We start from the raw sequence: 13,191 nt of genomic DNA, 5'->3' as shown, positions 1-13,191 counted from the left end.
TTTCTTTCTTTTTAGGGGAGAAAGGGATGGTATGGCTGGGATATAAACAAAAAAATATATTTTACATTTAGGGCAGACAACAGATATATGATGTAATGGATATAAATGTCTGATGCTGGATGTCGATGGAAATAAAGTGAAAATGAGAAGCAAAAGGAAGGACTGGCCCTCAGTGATGCAAAGACTAAGTACTGCAAGTGTCGTTGTAGTGCAGTACTGTAATTCCACCAGAGGGGGCAGCATTGAGGGCGGCTCGCTTTGCTGTCAAAACAAATTCTCTTGTCACCTTCAGTGACCGTCGGAGAAAATACTTATTTTTTAATCTATCCGGCATGACTACGGAAAGCACTTCCTAATTCCTTTCCAGTGTGATATTATTATTATTTGTACAATTTGTTTCAAGCAAATCCTATTTAAACTCTTTATCTCGCTCATTTGTTTTTATTTTACAGCGCGTTTCCAAGGAGTCTGTCGGTCCACTGAAGGCAGCACGGAGCGCGGCATCCTTGGGCGCATGCGCAGTAGTGCCGGACTAAATCAGCTGACTCGCGCGGGATGCTAGGTTGAGTCGCAGGACCTCTGGATCCCAAAACACGTCGCTTGCCGTCCTCACAATATGCATGAACACCTGCGACCAGCCCACTGACTCACGCCGACACACGCAAACCTCCAAGCCCGTGTCAACATTTCGGTAAGGACGGTGTCACCGCGAATACGGCTGTCGTGACGCTGCTACATGCTAGCGCTATGCTAACTAACTTGTCTAAATCACATTTATGTGCGTGTCCGCCACCTTTTTGCGGCTTTTGCACCTCGAGGCTGATTCATCGCCATTTGTGTTTTTGTTTGTGTTCGGCGTACAATTCAGAGGAGGCGGTCTGTAGTGGCGGCGTGTGATGATCACGTGACAGCGTGTGACGTCATCATGCATAAGCCATGTCCTGAGGCAGGGGTGTCCAAACTTTTTCCACTGAGGGCCGCATACTGAAAAATTGAAGCAAGCGGGGGCCATTTTCATATTTTTTCATACTGAAAAATCGAAGCAAGCCATTTTCATATTTTTTCATTTTCAAAACCAATGCAATATATATATATATATGGAAAAAGTTTGGACACCCCTGCCTCAGGATATATATATATATATATATATATATATATATATATATATATATTGCATTGGTTTTGAAAATGAAAAAATATGAAAATGGCTTGCTTCGATTTTTCAGTATGCGGCCCTCAGTGGAAAAAGTTTGGACACGCCGCCACTACAGACCGCCTCCTCTGAATTGTATATATATATATATATATATATATATATATATACATTTAGGCCTCCACTCAGTTATGATCCCGGGGACCCCTAAGGGTTTTGGTAAAAAAACCAAACTAAAAATGTGTCATTATTTAGTATTACTATTTTCATTATTATTCAAGTTTTAAATCTCTAGACCAGGGGTAGGGAACCTATGGCTCTAGAGCCAGATGTGGCTCTTTTGATGACTGCATCTGGCTCTCAGATAAATCTTAGCTGACATTGCTTAACGCGATAATTATGAATAATTTCGATGGTAATCACAGTGCTAAAAATAACATGCAAAATACAAAAAATTGTCATGCATTTAAATCCACCCATCCGTTTTCCACCGCACCTGTTCAAGAAGTCGCATTAATGGTAAGAAATATTTTATGTCATGATGGGGGGGTTGCAGCTTGCTGCGGGGTCGTTCTCCCAGGAAGGCAGACGGACTACTCGGGACATGGCACTTAGGTAAAAACATGATTTAATTTTAACAAAAAAAATATACAAACAAAGAAGAAAGCTAAAGAAGAAAGCTAACGCATAAACGGACTATGAACATAAATCAAACAAAACTTACTTGGCATGGCATGAAGCACGAAACTATGGCAAGGCATGAAACAAGTCAGCACAGAGCGACTGACTGGCAAAGACGAGCTTAAATACTGCCTCTGATTAGTGCTCGGGAAGCAGGTGAGTGGGCATTTTGTCCACCAGAGACAGGTGGACAAAATGAGTAACCAAGGAAACCAGACAAGGGAGTGGAAAAAAAACAGGAACTTAAAGAGTCCAAAGGACAAACAGCACATGGCCAAACAAAAACATGATCAACAGACATGACATTGTATTTACTATTGGTTAACTTCAGAATAACAATGTTATTAAAAAGAATAAGAGACCTATTATACTATAAAAATGTTGGTCTTATTTAAAAATGCACGCATTTAGTTGTATTCAGTGTTAGAAAATATGATATGGCTCTCACGGAAATACATTTTGAAATATCTGGCTTTCATGGCTCTCTCAGCCAAAAAGGTTCCCGACCCCTGCACTAAATCAACATTAGGGGAAAAAAATGGAAAAAAACACAAAATATGCAACGTTTTCACCCAATAACTTTTGTAGGTGGAATATTTGAGATTATATAATAATTGGAGCCTTAATTCTGGATTTTGATTTCTTTCTTCCTTTCTTTTCTTAGTTTGTTTCAAACATGACATCCTTACAACATTATACATCAGGCAATTTCATCATTTCACAATACACAATGCAAAGGAGTAGGAAGAAGCAATGTTTATTTAATCCTCCCCCTTTCCCACGCCAGAGCGCCCACAAATATATACATTTATTATTATTTTTTGAGCTATGACACTTAAAAAGAAATCACACTAAAATAATTGGGGATCCAAAAGTGTCCTACTCATTAAAGTGTTAAAAATGAAATTATAATTTTTTTTTACTGTTTACTTTTAGCACAATAATCCCGAGATCAACTTCAGAACGCGTATGCCCAGCAGGGCTAACAACAAAGCAAAAGGCTAATCCCCACAGAACACCGCTTCCCTCCATCCTGAAGATGGATTTAAATGGAAGACGCGAGCCTGCTAGTCTGGGTGAGGAGTCAGTTAAGTTAGAACAAGTTTTTTCTGCTGTGACTTTGTCAGAGTTGGACATGTGTTCTACTGAGGGGGCAAATTATGATGCGTTCAGTTTATCGCTGCACCAAGCAAACAATCGGAAAATTCCCGTCATATCAATTCCTAAATATGGTCGTAATTATTTGAAGTGCACTACGCATAATTTTGATTGATTGATTGATTGATACTTTTATTAGTAGATTGCACAGTACAGTACATATTCCGTACAATTGACCACTAAATGGTAACACCCCAATAAGTTTTTCAACTTGTTTAAGTCGGGGTCCACCTTCATCAATTCATGGTATTAAATGTTGTTGTCGGCAGGATAGTCAAACCTCGGATTCAGGAGGAACAGTGTGGTTTTCGTCCTGGTGGTGGAACTGTGGACCAGCTCTATACTCTGGGCAGGGTTCTTGAGGGTGCATGGGAGTTTGCCCAACCAGTCTACATGTGCTTTGTGGACTTGGAGAAGGCATTGGACCGTGTCCTTCGGGAAGTCCTGTGGGGAGTGCTCAGAGAGTATGGGGTATGGTACTGTCTTATTGTGGCGGTCCGCTCCCTGTATGATCAGTGTCAGAGCTTGGTCCGCATTGCTGGCAGTAAGTCGGACACGTTTCCAGTGAGGGTTGGACTCCGCCAAGGCTGTCCTTTGTCACCCATTCTGTTCATAACTTTTATGGACAGAATTTCTAGGCGCAGTCAAGGCGTTGAGGGGTTCCGGTTTGGTGGCCGCGGGATTAGGTCTCTGCTTTTTGCAGATGATGTGGTCCTGATGGCTTCATCTGACCGGGATCTTCAGCTCTCACTTGATCGGTTTGCAGCCGAGTGTGAAGCGACAGGAATGAGAATCAGCACCTCCAAGTCCAAGTCCATGGTTCTCGCCCGGAAAAGGGTGGAGTGCCATCTCCGGGTTGGGGAGGAGACCCTGCCCCAAGTGGAGGAGTTCAAGTACCTAGGAGTCTTGTTCACGAGTGGGGGAAGAGTGGATGGTGAGATCGACAGGCGGATCGGTGCGGCGTCTTCAGTAATGCGGACGTTGTATTGATCCATTGTGGACATTTTCCTTCAAGCAGCAATGGAAACCTACACAGGGCTGAAGACTGTATCAGGATTTAAGTGTTTGATATCGCTCTATATCGATCATTTTGTGAATGTTCCAAACATCCGCACATGTTTTCTACACCTGCATTCCTCTATTATTATTATTATTATTATTATTATTATTATTGTGAATGTTGCAAACATCCACATATGTTTTCTACACCTGCATTCCTCTATTATTATTATTATTATTATTATTATTATTATTATTATTGTGAATGTTGCAAACATCCACATATGTTTTCTACACCTGCATTCCTCTATTATTATTATTATTATTATTATTATTATTATTATTGTGAATGTTGCAAACATCCACATATGTTTTCTACACCTGCATTCCTCTATTATTATTATTATTATTATTATTATTGTGAATGTTCCAAACATCCACATATGTTTTCTACACCTGCATTCCTCTATTATTATTATTATTATTATTATTATTGTGAATGTTCCAAACATCCACATATGTTTTCTACACCTGCATTCCTCTATTATTATTATTATTATTATTATTATCGTGAATGTTCCAAACATCCACATATGTTTTCTACACCTGCATTCCTCTATTATTATTATTATTATTATTATTGTGAATGTTCCAAACATCCACATATGTTTTCTACACCTGCATTCCTCTATTTTTATTATTATTATTATTATTATCGTGAATGTTGCAAACATCCACATATGTTTTCTACACCTGCATTCCTCTATTTTTATTATTATTATTATTATTATCGTGAATGTTCCAAACATCCACATATGTTTTCTACACCTGCATTCCTCTATTATTATTATTATTATTATTATTGTGAATGTTCCAAACATCCACATATGTTTTCTACACCTGCATTCCTCTATTTTTATTATTATTATTATTATTATCGTGAATGTTCCAAACATCCACATATGTTTTCTACACCTGCATTCCTCTATTTGTATTATTATTATTATTATTATTGTGAATGTTGCAAACATCCACATATGTTTTCTACACCTGCATTCCTCTATTATTATTATTATTATTATTATTATTGTGAATGTTGCAAACATCCACATATGTTTTCTACACCTGCATTCCTCTATTATTATTATTATTATTATTATTGTGAATGTTCCAAACATCCACATATGTTTTCTACACCTGCATTCCTCTATTTTTATTATTATTATTATTATTATCGTGAATGTTGCAAACATCCACATATGTTTTCTACACCTGCATTCCTCTATTTTTATTATTATTATTATTATTATCGTGAATGTTCCAAACATCCACATATGTTTTCTACACCTGCATTCCTCTATTTTTATTATTATTATTATTATTATCGTGAATGTTCCAAACATCCACATATGTTTTCTACACCTGCATTCCTCTATTATTATTATTATTATTATTATTGTGAATGTTCCAAACATCCACATATGTTTTCTACACCTGCATTCCTCTATTTTTATTATTATTATTATTATTATTGTGAATGTTGCAAACATCCACATATGTTTTCTACACCTGCATTCCTCTATTATTATTATTATTATTATTATTATTGTGAATGTTGCAAACATCCACATATGTTTTCTACACCTGCATTCCTCTATTTTTATTATTATTATTATTATTATTGTGAATGTTGCAAACATCCACATATGTTTTCTACACCTGCATTCCTCTATTATTATTATTATTATTATTATTATTATTGTGAATGTTGCAAACATCCACATATGTTTTCTACACCTGCATTCCTCTATTTTTATTATTATTATTATTATTATTGTGAATGTTGCAAACATCCACATATGTTTTCTACACCTGCATTCCTCTATTATTATTATTATTATTATTATTATTGTGAATGTTGCAAACATCCACATATGTTTTCTACACCTGCATTCCTCTATTTTTATTATTATTATTATTATTATTGTGAATGTTGCAAACATCCACATATGTTTTCTACACCTGCATTCCTCTATTATTATTATTATTATTATTATTATTGTGAATGTTGCAAACATCCACATATGTTTTCTACACCTGCATTCCTCTATTTTTATTATTATTATTATTATTATTATTGTGAATGTTGCAAACATCCACATATGTTTTCTACACCTGCATTCCTCTATTATTATTATTATTATTATTATTATTGTGAATGTTGCAAACATCCACATATGTTTTCTACACCTGCATTCCTCTATTTTTATTATTATTATTATTATTATTGTGAATGTTGCAAACATCCACATATGTTTTCTACACCTGCATTCCTCTATTATTATTATTATTATTATTATTATTGTGAATGTTGCAAACATCCACATATGTTTTCTACACCTGCATTCCTCTATTTTTATTATTATTATTATTATTATTGTGAATGTTGCAAACATCCACATATGTTTTCTACACCTGCATTCCTCTATTATTATTATTATTATTATTATTATTGTGAATGTTGCAAACATCCACATATGTTTTCTACACCTGCATTCCTCTATTTTTATTATTATTATTATTATTATTGTGAATGTTGCAAACATCCACATATGTTTTCTACACCTGCATTCCTCTATTTTTATTATTATTATTATTATTATCGTGAATGTTGCAAACATCCACATATGTTTTCTACACCTGCATTCCTCTATTTTTATTATTATTATTATTATTATCGTGAATGTTCCAAACATCCACATATGTTTTCTACACCTGCATTCCTCTATTTTTATTATTATTATTATTATTATCGTGAATGTTCCAAACATCCACATATGTTTTCTACACCTGCATTCCTCTATTATTATTATTATTATTATTATTGTGAATGTTCCAAACATCCACATATGTTTTCTACACCTGCATTCCTCTATTTTTATTATTATTATTATTATTATTGTGAATGTTGCAAACATCCACATATGTTTTCTACACCTGCATTCCTCTATTATTATTATTATTATTATTATTATTGTGAATGTTGCAAACATCCACATATGTTTTCTACACCTGCATTCCTCTATTTTTATTATTATTATTATTATTATTGTGAATGTTGCAAACATCCACATATGTTTTCTACACCTGCATTCCTCTATTATTATTATTATTATTATTATTATTATTGTGAATGTTGCAAACATCCACATATGTTTTCTACACCTGCATTCCTCTATTTTTATTATTATTATTATTATTATTGTGAATGTTGCAAACATCCACATATGTTTTCTACACCTGCATTCCTCTATTATTATTATTATTATTATTATTGTGAATGTTCCAAACATCCACATATGTTTTCTACACCTGCATTCCTCTATTTTTATTATTATTATTATTATTATCGTGAATGTTGCAAACATCCACATATGTTTTCTACACCTGCATTCCTCTATTATTATTATTATTATTATTATTATTATTATTGTGAATGTTGCAAACATCCACATATGTTTTCTACACCTGCATTCCTCTATTATTATTATTATTATTATTATTATTGTGAATGTTCCAAACATCCACATATGTTTTCTACACCTGCATTCCTCTATTATTATTATTATTATTATTATTATTGTGAATGTTCCAAACATCCACATATGTTTTCTACACCTGCATTCCTCTATTATTATTATTATTATTATTATTATCGTGAATGTTCCAAACATCCACATATGTTTTCTACACCTGCATTCCTCTATTATTATTATTATTATTATTATTGTGAATGTTCCAAACATCCACATATGTTTTCTACACCTGCATTCCTCTATTTTTATTATTATTATTATTATTATCGTGAATGTTGCAAACATCCACATATGTTTTCTACACCTGCATTCCTCTATTTTTATTATTATTATTATTATTATCGTGAATGTTCCAAACATCCACATATGTTTTCTACACCTGCATTCCTCTATTATTATTATTATTATTATTATTGTGAATGTTCCAAACATCCACATATGTTTTCTACACCTGCATTCCTCTATTTTTATTATTATTATTATTATTATCGTGAATGTTCCAAACATCCACATATGTTTTCTACACCTGCATTCCTCTATTTTTATTATTATTATTATTATTATTGTGAATGTTGCAAACATCCACATATGTTTTCTACACCTGCATTCCTCTATTATTATTATTATTATTATTATTATTGTGAATGTTGCAAACATCCACATATGTTTTCTACACCTGCATTCCTCTATTATTATTATTATTATTATTATTGTGAATGTTCCAAACATCCACATATGTTTTCTACACCTGCATTCCTCTATTTTTATTATTATTATTATTATTATCGTGAATGTTGCAAACATCCACATATGTTTTCTACACCTGCATTCCTCTATTTTTATTATTATTATTATTATTATTGTGAATGTTGCAAACATCCACATATGTTTTCTACACCTGCATTCCTCTATTTTTATTATTATTATTATTATTATTGTGAATGTTGCAAACATCCACATATGTTTTCTACACCTGCATTCCTCTATTTTTATTATTATTATTATTATTATCGTGAATGTTCCAAACATCCACATATGTTTTCTACACCTGCATTCCTCTATTATTATTATTATTATTATTATTGTGAATGTTGCAAACATCCACATATGTTTTCTACACCTGCATTCCTCTATTTTTATTATTATTATTATTATTATTATTGTGAATGTTGCAAACATCCACATATGTTTTCTACACCTGCATTCCTCTATTATTATTATTATTATTATTATTATTATTGTGAATGTTGCAAACATCCACATATGTTTTCTACACCTGCATTCCTCTATTTTTATTATTATTATTATTATTATTGTGAATGTTGCAAACATCCACATATGTTTTCTACACCTGCATTCCTCTATTATTATTATTATTATTATTATTGTGAATGTTCCAAACATCCACATATGTTTTCTACACCTGCATTCCTCTATTTTTATTATTATTATTATTATTATCGTGAATGTTGCAAACATCCACATATGTTTTCTACACCTGCATTCCTCTATTTTTATTATTATTATTATTATTATTGTGAATGTTGCAAACATCCACATATGTTTTCTACACCTGCATTCCTCTATTTTTATTATTATTATTATTATTATTGTGAATGTTGCAAACATCCACATATGTTTTCTACACCTGCATTCCTCTATTTTTATTATTATTATTATTATTATTGTGAATGTTCCAAACATCCACATATGTTTTCTACACCTGCATTCCTCTATTATTATTATTATTATTATTATTGTGAATGTTCCAAACATCCACATATGTTTTCTACACCTGCATTCCTCTATTTTTATTATTATTATTATTATTATTGTGAATGTTGCAAACATCCACATATGTTTTCTACACCTGCATTCCTCTATTATTATTATTATTATTATTATTATTGTGAATGTTGCAAACATCCACATATGTTTTCTACACCTGCATTCCTCTATTTTTATTATTATTATTATTATTATTGTGAATGTTGCAAACATCCACATATGTTTTCTACACCTGCATTCCTCTATTATTATTATTATTATTATTATTATTATTGTGAATGTTGCAAACATCCACATATGTTTTCTACACCTGCATTCCTCTATTTTTATTATTATTATTATTATTATTGTGAATGTTGCAAACATCCACATATGTTTTCTACACCTGCATTCCTCTATTATTATTATTATTATTATTATTGTGAATGTTCCAAACATCCACATATGTTTTCTACACCTGCATTCCTCTATTTTTATTATTATTATTATTATTATCGTGAATGTTGCAAACATCCACATATGTTTTCTACACCTGCATTCCTCTATTTTTATTATTATTATTATTATTATTGTGAATGTTGCAAACATCCACATATGTTTTCTACACCTGCATTCCTCTATTTTTATTATTATTATTATTATTATCGTGAATGTTCCAAACATCCACATATGTTTTCTACACCTGCATTCCTCTATTATTATTATTATTATTATTATTGTGAATGTTCCAAACATCCACATATGTTTTCTACACCTGCATTCCTCTATTTTTATTATTATTATTATTATTATCGTGAATGTTCCAAACATCCACATATGTTTTCTACACCTGCATTCCTCTATTATTATTATTATTATTATTATTATCGTGAATGTTGCAAACATCCACATATGTTTTCTACACCTGCATTCCTCTATTTTTATTATTATTATTATTATTATTGTGAATGTTGCAAACATCCACATATGTTTTCTACACCTGCATTCCTCTATTATTATTATTATTATTATTATTATTGTGAATGTTGCAAACATCCACATATGTTTTCTACACCTGCATTCCTCTATTTTTATTATTATTATTATTATTATTGTGAATGTTGCAAACATCCACATATGTTTTCTACACCTGCATTCCTCTATTATTATTATTATTATTATTATTATTGTGAATGTTGCAAACATCCACATATGTTTTCTACACCTGCATTCCTCTATTTTTATTATTATTATTATTATTATTGTGAATGTTGCAAACATCCACATATGTTTTCTACACCTGCATTCCTCTATTATTATTATTATTATTATTATTATTGTGAATGTTGCAAACATCCACATATGTTTTCTACACCTGCATTCCTCTATTTTTATTATTATTATTATTATTATTGTGAATGTTGCAAACATCCACATATGTTTTCTACACCTGCATTCCTCTATTATTATTATTATTATTATTATTATTGTGAATGTTGCAAACATCCACATATGTTTTCTACACCTGCATTCCTCTATTTTATTATTATTATTATTATTATTATTGTGAATGTTGCAAACATCCACATATGTTTTCTACACCTGCATTCCTCTATTATTATTATTATTATTATTATTATTGTGAATGTTGCAAACATCCACATATGTTTTCTACACCTGCATTCCTCTATTTTTATTATTATTATTATTATTATTGTGAATGTTGCAAACATCCACATATGTTTTCTACACCTGCATTCCTCTATTATTATTATTATTATTATTATTATTGTGAATGTTGCAAACATCCACATATGTTTTCTACACCTGCATTCCTCTATTATTATTATTATTATTATTATTATTGTGAATGTTGCAAACATCCACATATGTTTTCTACACCTGCATTCCTCTATTTTTATTATTATTATTATTATTATTGTGAATGTTGCAAACATCCACATATGTTTTCTACACCTGCATTCCTCTATTTTTATTATTATTATTATTATTATCGTGAATGTTGCAAACATCCACATATGTTTTCTACACCTGCATTCCTCTATTTTTATTATTATTATTATTATTATCGTGAATGTTCCAAACATCCACATATGTTTTCTACACCTGCATTCCTCTATTTTTATTATTATTATTATTATTATCGTGAATGTTCCAAACATCCACATATGTTTTCTACACCTGCATTCCTCTATTATTATTATTATTATTATTATTGTGAATGTTCCAAACATCCACATATGTTTTCTACACCTGCATTCCTCTATTTTTATTATTATTATTATTATTATTGTGAATGTTGCAAACATCCACATATGTTTTCTACACCTGCATTCCTCTATTATTATTATTATTATTATTATTATTGTGAATGTTGCAAACATCCACATATGTTTTCTACACCTGCATTCCTCTATTTTTATTATTATTATTATTATTATTGTGAATGTTGCAAACATCCACATATGTTTTCTACACCTGCATTCCTCTATTATTATTATTATTATTATTATTATTATTGTGAATGTTGCAAACATCCACATATGTTTTCTACACCTGCATTCCTCTATTTTTATTATTATTATTATTATTATTGTGAATGTTGCAAACATCCACATATGTTTTCTACACCTGCATTCCTCTATTATTATTATTATTATTATTATTGTGAATGTTCCAAACATCCACATATGTTTTCTACACCTGCATTCCTCTATTTTTATTATTATTATTATTATTATCGTGAATGTTGCAAACATCCACATATGTTTTCTACACCTGCATTCCTCTATTTTTATTATTATTATTATTATTATCGTGAATGTTCCAAACATCCACATATGTTTTCTACACCTGCATTCCTCTATTATTATTATTATTATTATTATTGTGAATGTTCCAAACATCCACATATGTTTTCTACACCTGCATTCCTCTATTTTTATTATTATTATTATTATTATCGTGAATGTTCCAAACATCCACATATGTTTTCTACACCTGCATTCCTCTATTTTTATTATTATTATTATTATTATTGTGAATGTTGCAAACATCCACATATGTTTTCTACACCTGCATTCCTCTATTATTATTATTATTATTATTATTATTGTGAATGTTGCAAACATCCACATATGTTTTCTACACCTGCATTCCTCTATTTTTATTATTATTATTATTATTATTGTGAATGTTGCAAACATCCACATATGTTTTCTACACCTGCATTCCTCTATTATTATTATTATTATTATTATTATTGTGAATGTTGCAAACATCCACATATGTTTTCTACACCTGCATTCCTCTATTTTTATTATTATTATTATTATTATTGTGAATGTTGCAAACATCCACATATGTTTTCTACACCTGCATTCCTCTATTATTATTATTATTATTATTATTATTGTGAATGTTGCAAACATCCACATATGTTTTCTACACCTGCATTCCTCTATTTTTATTATTATTATTATTATTATTATTGTGAATGTTGCAAACATCCACATATGTTTTCTACACCTGCATTCCTCTATTATTATTATTATTATTATTATTATTGTGAATGTTGCAAACATCCACATATGTTTTCTACACCTGCATTCCTCTATTTTTATTATTATTATTATTATTATTGTGAATGTTGCAAACATCCACATATGTTTTCTACACCTGCATTCCTCTATTATTATTATTATTATTATTATTATTGTGAATGTTGCAAACATCCACATATGTTTTCTACACCTGCATTCCTCTATTTTTATTATTATTATTATTATTATTATTGTGAATGTTGCAAACATCCAC

The 13,191-nt window shown here is 30.7% G+C and overlaps 1 protein-coding gene across 2 annotated transcripts in view; it reads left to right on the top strand.

The window, feature by feature from the left end:
* The first annotated feature begins 522 nt into the window (after positions 1-522).
* The window catches only part of LOC133550702 (V-type proton ATPase subunit C 1-A), a 52,240-nt gene continuing 39,571 nt past the window's right edge, over positions 523-13,191 (top strand). For both annotated transcript variants that reach the window (XM_061896697.1, XM_061896696.1), the window contains exon 1: positions 523-691. The gene's annotated coding sequence lies outside the window, so the exon portion shown is untranslated. The remainder of the gene's footprint in view (positions 692-13,191) is intronic.

This window comes from Nerophis ophidion, linkage group LG04, assembly GCF_033978795.1.
Source record: "Nerophis ophidion isolate RoL-2023_Sa linkage group LG04, RoL_Noph_v1.0, whole genome shotgun sequence".
NCBI classification, from domain to species: Eukaryota; Metazoa; Chordata; class Actinopteri; order Syngnathiformes; family Syngnathidae; genus Nerophis; species Nerophis ophidion.
Note: the sequence above shows the minus strand (reverse complement) of the source record. Positions and strands in the feature narration are given on the sequence as shown.